Source organism: Arvicanthis niloticus, chromosome 1 (assembly GCF_011762505.2).
Source record: "Arvicanthis niloticus isolate mArvNil1 chromosome 1, mArvNil1.pat.X, whole genome shotgun sequence".
Lineage (NCBI taxonomy): Eukaryota > Metazoa > Chordata > Mammalia > Rodentia > Muridae > Arvicanthis > Arvicanthis niloticus.
The window spans coordinates 139370996-139388857 of NC_047658.1; the positions used below are offsets into that span (position 1 = coordinate 139370996).

Sequence of the window (17862 nt, forward strand, 5' to 3'; positions counted from 1 at the left end):
AGAGAGAGAGAGAGAGAGAGAGAGAAAGAGAGAGAGAGAGAGAGAGAGAGAGAGAGAGAGAGAGAGAGAAACCCGTGTTTTGGTTGAAGCTAGATCTATTGATCTAGCTATTACAAGGCAGCAGGTAGAGAAGAAGGGGAGATGTGAATGTGAATTCTCAGGAGGGGCAGCTCTGCAGATATGGGAGTAGGGGCTACAGAACACCTTGACAGAGCACTACCACTAAAATGTGTGCTTTCCTGTTTCCTGGGGGTGCTGTGTTCTTTCCTTGGTCTTTGAGACTGAAAAGATGGCATGTAGCTAACCCAGCAGGGGTAGTATTGTTAAGGGTGTGTGGGGCCCCTTGATAAGGAGTTCTCTTAACAGTCATCAGGGCAGGATAAACCTGGAGGCCAAAGAAGCCTTAGAAGGCAGACTGCTAAGAATTGTTAGTGTTCATACCCTAAATAGAAAGAGAAATGACCCAGCACAAAGCAAGGATAGAATGATGTACTCACACTAGGAAAATGTTTCTCCTAAAATTCTAGCTCTTCAACCATTAGCTGGTAATCATTAGCATCACAAACTTCTTTCTTTAAGAAAAAAAGATTCATTTTTATGGGAGTGTGTGTGTGTGTGTGTGTGTGTGTAACACATGTGCGCAGGCGCTAGTAGAGACCAGAAGAGGATGCCATGTCCCCTGGAACTGGAATTACAGTGGCCTGACCAGTTTGCTGGGAAATGAACTTTTACAAGAGCTGCAAGTTGTTTTAATAACTGAACCATCTAAGTTCCAAATTTTCTTAATATATTTCTTGTGTCTATCACTTCTGGGCCTTAAAAGGCATGGTGCTAAGTTCACGTACTCTGTAGTAACAGTCATAGATTTTTATTCTTTAACCTTACAATAATTAAAAATTGAATTACTTTAAGAAAACACATGTCTCAGGTGGCATCTATATTGTTCTGTATGTCACTTCTTGCTTAGGAAACCAAATATTCTTGGAGAGACAGTTGTTCTCTGAGATCAGGAACAGGAATTACATGAACCAAATCTCTAATATTTTATTATATAAGAATTCAAGAAAGTCATCAAGATTATTAGAAGTGTATCAAAAGAACTAAAAAAGTTCCTTTTAATCAAAGATTGATAATTAGATAGTTTTTAAAATAACTATACAATAAATGGTTGAAAGAAATAAGTCTGAACTTATAATCTCATAAAGGTGGTTAGCATTTTCATCTCATGATTAACATAATAATTGTACTAATCAAGTCAGGGTAGCGTTTCTGCTTCTTTATTCTATTCTATTTCTATTCTTTATTCTCTTTGGAGCCCTCTGACCAGCCATACATAATAAATGATCGTAAAACATAGCTGTGCTATAGATACAGAAACTTATCAGTCCTATAAAACCCCCATTTTTGAAAAGACCCTAAGGAACCAATTCTCATAAGATCTGATAGCAAAAATTGAAAGGGGACTGAACTCAGAAATTAAGATCTACTCTGGGTTTTTGTTTGTTTGTTTGTTTTTTGTTTTTGTTTTCTGTACAAATCGACCCTGGAAAAGTCAAATAATTGATGAAAAAATTTCTTGAAGTCTAAGGAACGAGGAGAGCATAAAAAAGTCTCAACAAAGAGATTCAGCAAGGATATTCCCAATTAAGTTAAACTTAATTCAGACAATCCTCTAAAACTGACTGCCTGTTTTACACAAACCTCAAAAAGACAGGTGACCGTGTGCCGGGACCAGTAAGCTGAGTCAGCAAGAAACTCCCAGGCTGCCAGAAACTGAAAGGCAGTGAGCTGGTTTGTATGAATATAGAAGAGAAGAGAGAATGGAGGAAGAGTAGGAGCAGAAGGAATGCAAGGGGCGGGGAGAGAGAAGAGCAAGAAAGCCTAGATAGACCATAGCAAGGGGGAAAGGAAGAGGAAAGGAGAGAGAGAGCAGACTAAGAGAACCCTAAGAGTCCAAGTGACATTGAATGCTGTAAGCCCCAGGACAGTATCATTTGGAACCTGACTGAGAGAAAGTGGATTTGCATTCTCACCTAAAGTTCTGAGACAACTGGAAAAAACTGAATATTATCTAGACATTTGATAGGCTATTTCAAAAAATTCTTGTTAAAATGTTACTGTGCTAATAATATTGTGGTTATATTTTTAAAGAATTTGTTGCTGCTGTTGTTGTTGTCTGTGGCTGAAATACATTCTGAAACAGAATCTTTTTTTTTTTTTTTTTCAAAGATAATAGAAGAAGCCAAACAAAAACAGCATCATTTGGGTGGATGGGTGGATGGGTGGGTGGGTGGTTATCTGCACGGGACAGAGAGACGAGACACAGCTTTGTTCTTTGAAACAAAGAACAAAGTTGGCAGATGAATCAGGATGGAGCTACAGGAGAGCCACAGAGCCTGAGGCACACATCGCATTGCTTTGTCTCACACCAACACAGATTGGCTGGCAGCGACCTGGCTGCTCCCTCATTCCACAGCTCTGGCCCTAAACTGTGAAGGTTACGCTGGGTTCTGTAGCTCAGCCTCACCTCTGTCTTTAGCCTATGCTGTGATTCCAAAAGTTATCTCAGCCCTGAGACATTCCTTACTTTCTAGGCTCCCCGAAGGTGTCTCTGCTACAGTAGACTAAGATCCTGTCTAAGATCAGCCTCATAAAAACAAGCATCAGGCCTTCCCAGGGAACTGTCTCAGTACCCCTAACAGTGGGATTACAAGTATATAGCACCATGCCTCAATTTTTAAGTAGGCATTGGGACTCCACTTAGGTCCTTATGTAGATGCTTATGTAGCAGGCATTTTACCAACTGAGCCACCTTACCCCAATACTTGAGAATGATCTTTAAAATGTAAAGTCATAAGCAGTTTGACGCAATGAATTTTCATAAAAGAGATTCGTTTTAAATATACAGAGCAGATGGACTGACACTGTGGTGCATTGCCAACTTGAAGATACAACACTGGAATGGAGGGAATTGATTTGAACCTCAAAACATTGAAAGGTAAGCGTAGATTCACCTCTTCTCTTGTCTCAGTTTAGCCTTGATCTGGAAGAGAAATCTCTTCTGCTGCAATCGGGAATTTGGATGTCTCCTTTAAGGCCATACGCTATACTCCTCTTACAGTGAGTTTGGGGTCACAGCTAGGGACATTCTACCATGAAATGGAAAACTGTAAAGGTTCTCTGAGCAAAGGTCTAGTGACCACCACAGTACCAGGGAACAGAAGGCATAGAACATGGAAGAACACATCACCCTAGAAAATTCACCAAGCCCATGTACACCTCAAAAGATACCAGTAGGTGTTAAGCAGCATCTAACTTTGCCCAAAGAATGAAAAACAAAACAACAACAACAACAAAAACCTTACCAGTGTTATTGGAGAGTTTTTCCCCCCAACTGAATTAAGCCCTGCCCTGGAGGCAAAGGGAAAACAAGTGGGGCCACTGAGGTCATGGTTACCATTGGTTTCTCTCATCACTCTGAGATTTGTTTTTTCCTTTTTAGAAAACAAGCTAACAAGAACATATCTTGTTAAAACCTCATGGAGCTAATACATTTTTTTAAAAAGCTCTTTGCTAATTTTGTAACCAGATGTCAGTTGTTACATTATATAAATGTCTAAGAGGGATAGAATTTGTACATTCAAACCCCTGTAGCATGGTTTTTTCTTAGCCCGTGTCTTCTGCCAAGTTCCAAAGATCTCCCTCTCGAGGTTTGATAAGCTGCCCGGTGAGAAGAGATAAAATTGGAATTGCAAAGCCTCACCATCTCTGCACTTGTGATTAGCACTGGGGATCTGTATAACCTTTTTCAGAGTGTTTGGAAATTATTGTCTGGTGATTTATCCTTTTCCAAAACAACAGATAAGTATTTATTTCATTTTGTCAGTGATAAATGTGGTATGTTTGCCATACAAGATTATAAAGGCAGATTGGAAGAAAACGGGCAACAGCTACATTTGTCATCATTTCAGAGACAGGGTAACAGTATCTTTCCATATAACTCTTGGCCACCACATAAATCTTAGAAACTTGGCATCTCCTGCTTAGACTGTGGGCTTATGGGAAAAGCACCAAATTATCTTTTAATAAAGCTAGAGATAGAGAGAGTCAAAAAAAAAAAAAACCAAACAAACAAACCAGACTTAAGCAACATTTTTTCTGCTGGGCAATGGTGGTGCACACCTTTAATCCCAGCACTTGGGAGGCAAAGACAGGAGGATTTCTGAGTTCGAGGCCAGCCTGGTCTACAGAGTAAGTTCCAGGACAGCCAAAGCTACACAGAGAAACCCTGTCTCAAACAAACAAACAAACAAACAAAACAAAAACACTTTTTCCAAGAAACACAACAAATAAAGGAGAAGTTGAATGGAGGTTGATGAAAGGTGTGCTGTCTTCCACGTGCTGAGCAGAAGAAGGTCTGAGGATGAGATCACCTGGTGAGAACCACTCACATCCCTGCTTAGAGCACACCCATCCCCATCCATGCATAGAGTGCCCATCAGATTCACCAAGAAGCAAAAGGAAATGGGAACCTCACAGTGTCCATATTTGGTAATTTCACGATACTGTGACCACCCAACAAATAGCAGCTTGAGGGATTTGATTTGACTCCAGGTCTGTGGGTACAGTATCTTATTGAAGAAGTCATGGTGGGAAAAACAATTGAAATCACAGCAGAGAGAGGGGTGGATGCCAGCACTCATTGGTCAATTCCTCTTTCTCCTTTGTTCAGTCTGGACTCCATTCCATGCCATGATGCTGCCTGCTCAGGGTGGGTCTTCCCTCCTGAGTTGATCTTTAGAAAGTTTCTTGCAGACATGCCAAAAGGTATCCTCCTAATGCTCTAGGAAGTTCTTCATCCAATCACGGTGACAATCACAGTTAGTCATCACAATTCCTATTTGGGAACCACATACCATTTCTTATATCCTCTTTTGCTGTGACTGCTCCTTTACAATCCAAGATCCTGTAAGATCCTTGAACCATAGAAGAAAATATTGTTGCTTATATGTGCCTCCTAGAAAAGACTTGCCTCAGAAGGACTTATCACTGCTGACCTAACATGGATTTGGGTAGTGATAAGGGCAAAATAACATCTAAATTACTACATCCCTTGAAAGTAGAGTCTATCTGACACTTGTCTGACACTAAGCTCTGGAGGATACCATGCAAAAAGAGCTACAGTGGGCAAATGAGCCCCCGAGAGATGGCCCATCGTACTCGGCTGGGATGGGTACACTCTGGTGAGGCATGACCCCAGAGATGTTGCCCCAGGATTACTTCTTGCTACTGATGTGCTTTCTCATGTCTGTCATTGCTATCCTCCTCATTTATTTGGCTTAGTGGGAGTGGACACTGAGAGACCCTCAGTGCCTGGTGTGATTACTTCCTGGGTAAAAGCCCACCACATTGGACAAATTCCCTGAAGATCAGCACGAAGATAAACTTTCATAAATTAATGCTACTTATATGAGTTAATAACTTTATAGAATTCCTGATTTTAGTAAAATCATTTTAGGAAGAAAGCTTATGTAGATGGGTTTAGTTGTTTTTGCCTGAAAGATGTAATAAAATTAGAATCAAGAATAGAATGAGCCCCTTTCTCATAGAATAGTAAGTAAAGGCCACATAATAAGGAATTAAGGAATACAATGAGCTTTCATAATTGCACTGGAAGAGATATAGGCTTGGGACAGATTTGTGATGAAGGAAAAACATTAATTCTAGGTCAGGTCCAAGGAAGAAATCACAAATAGGCACGATGATAAAGCAAGGCCATGTGAAACTGGTTTTCTGAACTTATAATGAGCTTACAGAATGAAACACTGCTTTGAACTTACTATCGACAGCCTTCTGTAACTCCTCTTTTGTATAATATTTTGTCTATGAGATTCTTTTCTTACATAGAGAACTTTTTGTCTAAAAAGCTATAAAAAGCTAAAAGCAAAAACTAAAGGTTGGTGCAGCCCTTTTCTGTTTCACCCAGTATCCGTCGTGTGTGTGTGTGTGTGTGTGTGTGTGTGTGTGTGTGTGTGTGTGTGTGTGTCTCAATCTCTCTCTTCTCTCTGGCTCATGAAGAGTTAATGAAATCTGAGCCTCTTGCCTAGAGGCCCCTGAGCCAAAGGCAAAAGAGCCCAAGTAACTAAGCTTCTCCCTTTTATCCCCTGCTGTCTGTCATCAGCTATCAGCTCTGGCCCCAGAATAGCAAGAGAGAGTTAAATTGCCAAAAGTCACCAGCTTTTGGCCCCAGTAGCCAACACCATACCCGGCTACTTTTCTCAGTTACCTAGGTTTCAGAGCCGGCCTGGCAAAGCTCCTTTGCCAGCCAAAAAAGTGAGGTGGACCTTGAATCTGGAGGGACTGAGAGTTTAGATTGAATCTCTTACCTAACTTGGATTCCCTAAAAGTTTAGGGACCATAAATCAGTCAGTCTCTGAGTGAAATTCAGAGGAGGAAAACCAGACAAGATTCAGGAGCCTGAGGAAGCCAAACTCAGGATCCACCTCAGGTGTCTGGTGTTGGAGCCAGGGAAGGTCCAAGCTAAGGCTCATGAAGCACAAATCTGAGGCCCGGAGCTTCACTCCCAAGTCTCCACCACAGTACAGAACTCTGTTTTGTGGGTTAGCACATTATAGATTTGCATGGGTTGGGCTGAGTTATCTAACCGGAGTGAGACAGACAATAATTAAAACAATAACAGCCCATTAAGACCTTTATGTAGACTCTTACAAAACTAATACAAGAAGAGTCACCTTTAAAAAGAAATTACTATAAAAGAAACTTAGTGAATACATGCTGGGCAGTGTTTCAAAAACGTTATACAAATGGCCTCATTTAGTGGTTCCAACAACTCTATGAGAATAGTATTATTCCTATCCTCATTTAAAAACCAACCAAACAAGCAGACAAACAAACAATAACAAAGTATCACAGAGAAAATAAACACTAAAGGTCATATAGCCAAACCAGATTCTGAGGACAAGATTATCTGTCTTTGGTCCCCCTGTGAGCTCTCAATTTCACTACAGAACATGAACATGCACCTTTTGCTATTAATAGATATGAGAATCCCAAAGTAACAATGAGCTAATGCACACAATGTAACCTAACCCACAAAGCTACTATAAGAAGAAATCAGGGTTGGGGGAGGGGCTGGAGAGCTATCTCAGTGGTTAAGAGCACTGAATGCTCTTCTAGAGGACCAAAAATAAAATTCTCAGCACCCATATGGCAGCTCACAACTGTCTGTAACTCCAGTTCCAGGGGATCCGACACCCTCACACAGACATACATGCAGGAAAACCACCAATGGACATAAGAAATAAAAATAAATAAAATTTAAAATGTAAAAGAAGAAATCAAACATTTAGACTCTGGGGCGCTAAGAAGCTAAATCTAAGGACATCTCAACTTAGCCAAGAGGCAAACAGAAGTTATGTGCCTGCTTGCCGGTGGTCACTGTGAAAACTTGCTGAACTCATTTATATCTGGTTCCCCACTTCTGCATGAGCATATAGCAAAGTTGCGATTTCCCCTCTGGTAATTGCAAGCCAATGGGCTGTGGGTGTCAGCATCATGAATCACTTCTAAAGGGGAGATGTGAGCTCCACCTGCTCCCTCTTTCTACGCCACGCCACGGTAAACTTAACTGCCATGCATATCAGATGCCAGGCAGGTCTCAGGCAGAAGAAACAAACCTCAAAGACTGGCCAGACTAGGTATACACTTTCACAGTAAGAAATAAACATTTAATATTAAGCACCAAGGTGTAGGGGCATGCATCTGCCCCTACACGATAGACAAGAGGGTCATGCATCTGCCCCTTTGGATAGACAAGAGAGTAAACGCTCTTGTCTATCCAAATGCGAAGATACTGCCAGTTGATGATGACAAGTCCTTGGTTTAGCTCAATTACACATTGGTAAACATAATCCCGTTCACCACACCTTGAATCTAATGGTTATTCCTTCATTTCAAAGGCTAACAAAATCTAATGCAATGTCAAATCTTATGAAACCTCAGCTTTAAAACATAGTTAAGAATAGGAAAATAAAAGAGCTCTTTTTTCTCTGTCTTTCTTCTTTCTTTCTTTCTTCTTTCTTTCTTTCTTTCTTTCAATTCATCATATTAAAAATTTTCCTGTAATTATCACATTCTACTTTTGTGATACAAAAGTAAACTTTTCATAGATGAATTCAGGCATTTCTCAAGGACACTGGTGGAATGGACCCTACTTATACATAAGATAAGGCCACCACCTAATGCATCATAGTGCATACACAACCAACCTAGTGCTGATAAGATCAGTTCCTGTTTCTCTTCTCAGAATCCTTAAGAGTGGACTCATCTCAGATTATATCATGGTTGAGTTCTTTAGTCAGGGGTTAAGTGTATGGGGTTTAGGGAAGTAAATTGAGTCAGAGCTGATGAATCAAAGTTCTACGTGCTTAATTCACTTCTATGATCAAAGAACAGGTTTAGCTATCTGTCACGCCAGGATGAGCTAAACCTTAGATGCACCACAGTAATAAAAATTCCTTGGAATTGGATAATTATGCTGGTATTTACATATGAGATTTGATAAGTCTAATTTGCCAGTAACTGTTACCAAGTTGCCAAGCCATTGATTTTGCAAATGGGTACAAGAATATTTTTCCATTCCTATGTATCAGGTGAATGGATGATCAATTCAAATATCTAACTACTGGCTCAGGATCAGCTTTACTAGGTCAGAGCAGAAGTCGGAGTGAACAATGGGCAGGTTGACATTCCTACTAAGTGCCAACCAGCCAGGCTGAGTTTCTCTTTAGAGACCCAGGATTTGCAGTGGTAGAGAGTAGGCTTCATGAAAGACTCAGCCATTGAGATATAAGCTTTATAAATAGAGGGAATTGTGAAACCCCCAAAATTCCAAACCATACAACCTGATCTCATGATGCTAAAAAATTATTTCGATTATTTATAAGGGAGACAGCAGCAGTTTTATAAAGAGTGTTGAGAACACCATTAAAGGAGAAAATAACAGAAAACTGGCATAACGTCCCTGACTAGCCTGCCAGCACTCATGGGTAAGGATGCTGTCAGCCCGGCCCAGTTCCTGCCATCACAAAACTAACTTAACTTGATTTTTAAAAATCTTATTTCAATTTAGTCAGATGAATTGTCCTAGAAATCCTTCCAATGAAGAACAAAAACAACCAGTTTCTAGAGGATGGTGTGGGGAGCATTAGTGATGCTTGAGGAGGCCAGAGCTGACTATATAAACTCACTTACTGAAGGCGGAAGTAGACAAGCAGCCATGTTTATCAGCCGTTCTTCTGAGTTACAGTCTTTGAAGCTGAAGTGAGTGATGGAGACTGTAGATTCTGTTTGCAAGACAACAACACTAAATGACAATGGCATTGAGGGTACCAGGGGAATGGCTGACTGTTAGAGCTAGAAAGTGTTGCCCTGTGCAAAGGGTACGGTCAGCACTCATCAACGCATAAGGAATCTCAGACCTGGTACTGTTAAGGAAATATAAATAACAGTGAAGTCCATGTCCAATATCTTAGTGTAGTAGAGTTGGGAGAGAAAAATAAACAAAGGAAGTGCATCACTCCTCAAGTCAGCTCAACGGAAGAAAAGTGAACACACAGTCTACAAGCGCCCACTTCTGCATTCCTGCCTTCCTTCAACAACATTTTGTGAGTGTCTATGGAATATCCAATTAAACAGGGTCCTGATAGCTGGAAGATGGTGGCACACTTCTTTAATGCCAGCACTTGGAAGGCAGAGGCAGGTGGATCTCTTAGTTTAAAGCCAGCCTGGTCTATAAGGTGAGGTCCAGGACAACCAGGGCTACACAGAGAAACCCTGTCTCAGAAACAAACAAAACAAGGGTCCCACCTTCACACCTCTCACAGACTGGGCAAAGTCTATGTCTAGCATGTGCTAGGCGACGTTTCATCCTCAACACTGTTTACAATAACCACTGGATTCTCTTTTTAAAATAATAATAATAAATGAAAAGAATTAACTCTAGTGTGAAACAGCGATGCTGTGCAGGTTAACTCTAATCCTGAACTATCAGTAAGTACCTCTGGGATATACGAGGTAAGCCTAGAAAGAGTACCAGAAAGGGCTTTGCCAAAGAGATGATGTCTAAATTGAAACCCAGTCTATCAATATTTGTGGCTGCTTAACAAACCACTCCATCATTTACTAGCTAAAAGTAATAATTTCCCGAGCTCGCACTACTGGGCCAGCTGAGCAGCTGTCATCTGAGACTTTGTATGGCATCCACAGAGATGCTAGGTTGGATGGGGGTTAGATGGGAGTCACTCATCTTAGGAAGGGCTCCATCAGATAGATCTGGATTTTGTTGTTTGTTTTGTTTTGTTTTGTTTTGTTTTCAGCAGACGTTTGCACTGATGGCATCTGGGCAAGCTTCAATGAATGAGTGGAAACTAGCAAGCCTTTTCAGTGTCAAGGCTTAAAACTGGCCCAGAGTAACTTTCCCTGCAGCCTGTTGGCCAAAGCCAGTTTTAGGACCATCTCAGACTCAAGGGGAAGAAGAGTGCTCCCCACCTCCAGATGGGAGTGACACTGCAGAGGGTGTAGTTTCTGGGTGAGGCCAAGAACTGTAGCCATTTTGGTGATGCTCTTTAACTAATAGGAGATGTGGTATGTGGAAAGCCCCGAAGATAATCAAGAGAGAGAAAATGGAGTTCCAGGGAGACTTAAAGAGCTTTCTCCCTGCAGAAAAACAGTCACACAATAGATATCATGCTTGGTTACACATAATATTAGGCTAGAGGGATGGCTCAGCCCATAAAGGCTAAGCTCACAAACAAAACATAATATTACCTAGGCTCATATCTAGTTTAGAAACTCTCAGGGAAAGCATCATTTAAAAAAGTAGAATTCCAACTGGACTTTGAAGGGCAAAAATGACTTTTGCCAGGAAGACATATAAGGGTGAGCACCAGGCAATGTGCAGGAATCAAAACCAAACAAAGCCCTGTAAAGTACAACAAAATCTATATTGTACTGTATGTATTGTATTGAATGTGTTGTATGTGTCTCAGCCGAGAACTAGAGTCCTCAATCTCTTTCAATGTGTAAAAGACTATGTCCATAGATAATACTGTCACACTCACACCCTGGGTGATCACCATAGTTAAGGCAGGATGAAGAATTAGATATGGGTGCCAGCTTTGTGACTATACTCCTGCCCACTCTTCTCCCATTAACTCCTTAAGACACTGCATCTAAGACTCCTGCTAGGGAAACAGGTAGGCCAACTATAAATCTCCTCCTCCTCCTCTTCTCCAAAACCATTCCCCCACCCTCATTCCCAGTTCTATGACAAACTACCTGATGTGGCCTCCCCTCCACCCTACCCCCATCTTCTCCTGTGATTCACACAGATCTTCCCCTCCAAACTTCCCATTATTCATTGCTTTCTCCCAGCCCTAAACCCCAGCATGCATTCCCTAGGAAACCACAGGCCACTTCAGCCATGGAAGCAAGTAGCCTAACTTCAGATCTTCATCACATCTTCATCTCCTCTAAATCCAACTTTCCAGTCTCTCTCCCACTTCTGGAAAAGACCACAAAGCTGTCTGCTGTGGCCTCCCCTCCTCTCTGTCCCCCCTACCCCGCCCCCAGCCATCTCCAATGGATCACACAGATCTGCCTTGCCAACCTTCCACCCCTACTAATCCTATTATCCCAGCCCTCAGCCTCAGCAAGCATTCCCTGAGAACTCACCAGGCAAGCGTGCCAAAGAAGCTAGTATGCCATCCCAGAGAAGCTGAAAATCAAGCTTCAGATCTTCCTCCTCTCCTCCATATCCAATCCCCCAATATCATCCCCCCAGCTCTATAGCAGACTACCTGTTGGGGTTCTTCTTACTCTCTGAGCCCATTCACAGAGGACTAAGCAGATTCTGATGGAAAACCCTGCTTTCCTCCCTCCTGTGGATCTTCTCAGCCCCACCCCAGCCTATCCTCATTCCTAAGTGCCAGCCTAGAAAACCACTTTACCCAGAACCCCCAGTGGCTACACCTAGCAGGATCCCAGGATTCCCTACTAGGCAACATACAGCCACTGCACCTCCCCAGGAACCAGAGAGGGCAACAGAAACCAAGGAACAAAACACATACCCAACAAAGACAAGACCAGATGTTGGCATCTAGAATTACAATCATCCTCAATACAGATAGCTAAAAACCAGCGTAAAACACAATCAGTAATAGCCAGGATGGTATGTTTCCTCTAGACCCCAGTAACTCTACAACAGTAGGCCCTGTGTATGACAACACAGCTGAAGCACAAGACAAAGACTGTAAAAATAGCCTTTAGGAATACGATAGAGAGCCTTAAGAGAAAATTAATAAATCCCTTAAAGAAATCAATAAAAACACAGAGCAACAGGAAGGAAATGAATAAAACAGCTCAAAACCTGAAAGAGGAAATAGATTCAATAAGGAAAACACAAAGTGTGGTAAAAGTGGAAATGAGAAATTTAGAAACCCCCAACAGGAAACTCAGCAGCAAGCCTCATCAACGTCCTTCCTTACCTTGTAGTCACAAGACATGGAAGAAGTCACAAGAATCTCAGGCATTGAAGTCATAATAGAAGAAATAGAAAACTTAGCCAAAGAAAATGTTAGCTCTAAAAAAACTCCTGGCACAAAACATCCAGGAAATCTGGGACACTAAGAAAAGACCATATATATTGGACGGTAAAACCATGCCAGGAAGTTTGGTAAGGTAGAGCAAGTTGAGACTGGGTGGGCACACACCTGAGACTTAGGTGACTCCCAGCTCCCTGCCAGACTCCTGACCTGTAACTTGTGCCATGGTCCTCATATAAAAGAAGTGAGTCCTATGGCCACATAGGCCCAAAACAGAGTTCTCCATGCTAATGAGGTACCTAGAGGCCCAAAGGGCTTAGCCAATAAACTTCCCTTCCCAGATATTCCTCCCTGCAAAAGATACTTAATCTCAGGTCTACCATGAGAAGTGGGTATGGTAAGTTATGCATCCATTTTATGTCATGAACAACCAATAAACTGTTTAGAACCATGGACTGTCTCTTTCACCAAGATCTGCTGTGCGGAGCCATAGAGAAGGCATTTGACTACAGAGCCACAGCTTAATTCTCCAGTAAAAGACCCCTCTGTTCTCCCAGCCACAGCCACCACCTCTGCCAAGATAAGAACAATCACTTCTGGGGAAAGCCAGAGCTTTCCTCCCCGCAACCCCCAGTCCCAGGGCTAGATGCTGTCCCCATCCCTATAGGTCCCCGACCCAGTTCTTGACTCCCAGTGGTGCCTGGATGTCCAAAAGACTAAGAACTCTACAGCCCAGGGACCCTTGAACCAGCTCCTGCTTTCCCATGTCTCAGATTGTACTTTCCCACCTCCACCTCCCCCACCCTCAGTGGAGCCATGTGCTCCCTATAGCCTAGCAGCAGAGTGGATACGCAGAGTCAAATTCCCAGTGTTCTGACACCCAAAGAGGCTGTGCCCAGTGGAGGAACTGATGCAGACCCACACAAATCCAAGAGTAATAGAAACAGAGGAAGGAGAAGAAATTCAGCTCAAAGTCACTGAAAATATTCTCAACTAAATCATAGAAGAAAATGCCTCTAACCTAAAGAAAGAGTTGCCTACCTATCAACGTACAAGAAACATACAGAACATCAAATAGATTGTACCAGAACAGAAATTCCCCTCAGAATAAAATAAACAAAACCCAAAATATGCTGAACAAAGAAAGACTACTAAAAACTGCAAGAGAAAAGGATGATATAACATATAAAGGCAGATCTATTCAGAGACTTCTCAGTCAAGACTAAAAGCCAGAAGGGCCTAGATAGATGTTCTACAGACAAAGAGACCATAGATGCCAGCCCATACTACTGTTCTCAGCAAAACTTTCAATCACAATAGATGGAGAAAATAAGACATTCCATGATAAAACCAAATTTAAGCAATATTTATCTACAAATCCATCCCTACAGAAGGTGCTAGAAGGAAAATTCCAACCTAAATAGGTTGACCACACCCAAGAAAACACAAGAAATAAATAACCCCAGACCCGCAAATCAAAAGAGGGAAAACACACACACACACACACACCCCTCACCACCACCACCACCAACAACAATAACAATAAAATAACAGGAATTAGCAAACACTGTGTGGTGAAGCATACCTTTAATCCCTTTTAATCCCAGCTCTTAAGAGGCAAAAACAGGTAGAGCTCTGAGTTTAAGGCCAGCCTGATCTACAGAGTTTCAGGACAGCCACGGCTGTACAGAGAAAACCTGTCTCAAAAACCAAAACTAAAACAAAATGAAACAAATACTTCTCATTGACAGCTCTCAACACCAATCATCTCAATTCCCCAATCAAGGACACAGACTAACAGAATAGCTGTGAAAACAGGAACAATCCTTCTGCATCCAAAAACCACAATTTAACATCACAGATAGATATCACTTCAGGGTAAAAAAAAAAAAAAAATGGAAAAAGATATCTCAAACAAATAGACCTAAGAAGCAAGCTGATCTAGCCAATTTAATATCTGACAAAATAGAATTCAAACCAAAATTAATCAGAAGAGATAGGGAAAGACACTACATTCTTACCAAAGAAAAAATTTTATCAAGAGGACATTGGAATTCTTAAGAACCATACACCAAACAAAAGGAAGCGTGAGTTCATAAAAGAAACAGTACTACAGTGTAAATCACATACTGACCTTCATACACTGATAGTGTGAGACTTCAGTACCCCCATGTTGGCAATAGATGAGTCATCCAGACAAAATCCAACATCTCCAGGAACTTTAGCTAAAAATGATCATATATTCAGACACAAAGCAAGTCTCAACAAATATCAAAAATTGAAATAACATTCTGCATTCTATCTGACTGGATATCAATAACAACAGAAACAGTAGAAAGTTTACAAACTTATTAAAACTGAGCAACTGACTACTGAACAAAGAATGAGTTTGTTGGGGTCGGGAAATGGCCTCACAAGTCACACAAACACTGGTCTCAGTCAGACAGGTATAGTTTGTTGAGCATACACTCCAGGACTGGTTTGCCAGACCTATGGTACAGATTAAGTAACTGAACCATGACCCAAGTTAAGATCCTACAGGAATTTTAAGCCCTAAATCTACAAACATCTGTGCCAAGTTATTTCACAAGCCAGGATTTAGGGATAGGGAATTTCCTTAGGAACAGGACTTTGTTGTACATTTATTCTTGAATGAATAAAACATTTTCATTGGTTGGGGTATGTAACCGCGGCAGGGGACTTGCCTTGTCTAACATTCATGTCCTAACTTGTCTACCAGAATGGGACTTTTGTTCAACAATGATGTCTTAACTTGCCAACCAGGATGTCAGTTACCCATATATATGTTTATTCTGCTAAGTAGGATGTCAGTTCCCAGGGAGATGTTCAGAACTTAAAATTTTACTTGACTATCACTCAAAATGGAAGTCTTATTTCTAATAGTTTTGTATATTGGTGCAGATGTCTCTCTTATGTTGGGGTCCATTCCAGGGGAAGCTTATACACAGGTGCAGGAAGTGCTGATGGGTGGTTGGTTTGGGTCCAAGTTTATTGTGGGTAACTATACAAAACAATTCTACTGACTTCTATCACGATTGGTTTCCAAGGGCACAGAACATAAGAGAATATGTAATCAATCTCATCATTAGTAAGTTTCCTAGAAACACAGAAACATATGAGAAAGTTTCTTTATAATGGCAGTCTAGCCAGGTAACTGTTACCTAGGTAGGCCTTAACATTCAATCTAGGTCTTAATATTTTACCTAAGTTCTAACATGTCAAGACAAAATTAATTTAAAAAAATCAAAGACTTTCTAGAATTGAATAACTAAAAATACAACATACCCAAACTTACAGGATACAGTGCAAGTGCACTGTATATATATATATATATACACTTATATATATATATATATAAGTGTATATATATATATACACATATATATGAATGAGATCTTATACAAGTAACTTAACAGCATACCTGAAAGCTCTAGAACAAAAAGGAAAAAAGAATCATACCCAAAAAGGGAAGGCAGCAAGAAATAATCAAACTTGAGGCTGAAATTAGAAAAATAGAAACAAAGCAAAAACAAAATCAATACAAAGAATCAATAAAATGAAGAGTTGGTTCTTTGAGAAAATCAGTAAGATTGACAAACCCTTATCAAACTAACTAAAAGGTAGAAAAAATATACAACAAAAATTACAAATGTAAACAGAACATAACAACAGACACTAAGGAAATCCAGAGAATCAAGCGCTGGGATTAAAGGCATGCGCCACCACCGCCCGGCTTCTCCCAGTGTCTTAAAAGAGCACATCATTTCTCTATCCAAAATTTTCTGCAACAAGTATTGTTAGACAATTGGTAAATATTCAACCCAGCTATTAAGGGATAACGAGTTTTGATGTATAACATTTGTCCATTTCTGTGCAGATTTCAAGCACTGCTGATTTCCAGTAGTCAAAAGATAATTCCCAAAAGCCAGCCTGAGCCGGGTCAGTAGAGTAATTAGCTCTAACCAGCCAATACAAGCTGTCCTCAACATACCACTGTCATTGTGTCAAGTCACCTAGGAGCTATCTCTCAAGCACAGCCTCAGGAAACAACAATAACCTCAAAGCTTGGCATACTGTGTAGATCCCTGGATCCTTCCATGGCTACCGAAGTTCTGTAACTAATGTAGTTGTCTTTGCTTTGTATGACTAGTGTGGTGTGAGCCTTTTCTTTATGCCTTCCATTCTTCCTAGACCAGCCCCAGCTGCTGAATCAATCAAACAATGTTGCTTACAATGATAATATAGATCAAGGCTGGTTCCAGGAGCTTTGCCAAGGTCCTCCATGGTGTCAAGTCTTTGCAGAGTTCCGAGAGCACCTACCTGATTCTCTGTCCCCAGGACATTACTGACACTGCCTCTCTGTGAACTCACTGGCTGTGGATGCTATTGAAGCTGAAATTATTCCTAGGTATGAGGAGCCGTGTCCTTGAAAAACAGGTACAGCTGTTATTAGAGCCAACTTTTGAGAGAAATGTGATACAAAGTCTCTCATGGGGAATGTCAGAACATCAGAGTAGAAGACATTAAGTGTCAAGGTCAGAAATGGCCTTTGGTATAACAGCTAAGAGTGCCAGAGTTCCTGCTTCTCCAGAAAATTTCCCAGGGAGTCAAATCTGAGATGTGAGCAGATTCCAGTGGGAATGTTGAAACTGGAGATGAATAATTGGCTTATCCGTTTCCCCCTGATTTTATGGAACGCCTAATGCATCTGGGCTGGTCCAGACCAGCTTACTTCATTTCCTCCCTTCCCATACTGAATTGGTTCTAGAAACTGATATCTCTTTATCTCTCATACCTCTTGTGAACAAAAAGGTACTTCTTTCTCTGACTGGGAATAAAGAGACTGGGAAAATCTCATTGCAGAAAGATGGTGGAAGACCTTCCAGAGACAGCTTCTGGAATCTGCTTAAACAGAGGCAATGTTTCCAGGCAGCTCCTTACAGGATGACAGCAGTGATGAGGAAGGGCCATGCCTTTCTAGAAAAACCACTTCATAGAATTAGGGAAGGAATACAGAGAGACTGTGTGGTACATCGCACAGAAGTTGCTTGGCCCACATCTTTCTCCTAAGCATCGTGTGCTTACACATCCTGATGCTTTCTATCGATGAGTCTGTTTCCACGAGGCAATTTGGCATTGAGGTAGCATCCTCAAGACCATCCCAGACATTGGTATACAGGATCACATGATTGCAAATGAAGCAACTAACACTTGAGGA

General features: G+C 41.1%; 1 protein-coding gene across 4 annotated transcripts in view; it reads right to left on the reverse strand.

Moving 5' to 3' along the window:
- Positions 1-17862, reverse strand: part of Asah2 (N-acylsphingosine amidohydrolase 2) — a 101580-nt gene that overhangs the window by 70685 nt on the left and 13033 nt on the right. The gene's annotated exons all lie outside the window — the stretch shown is intronic.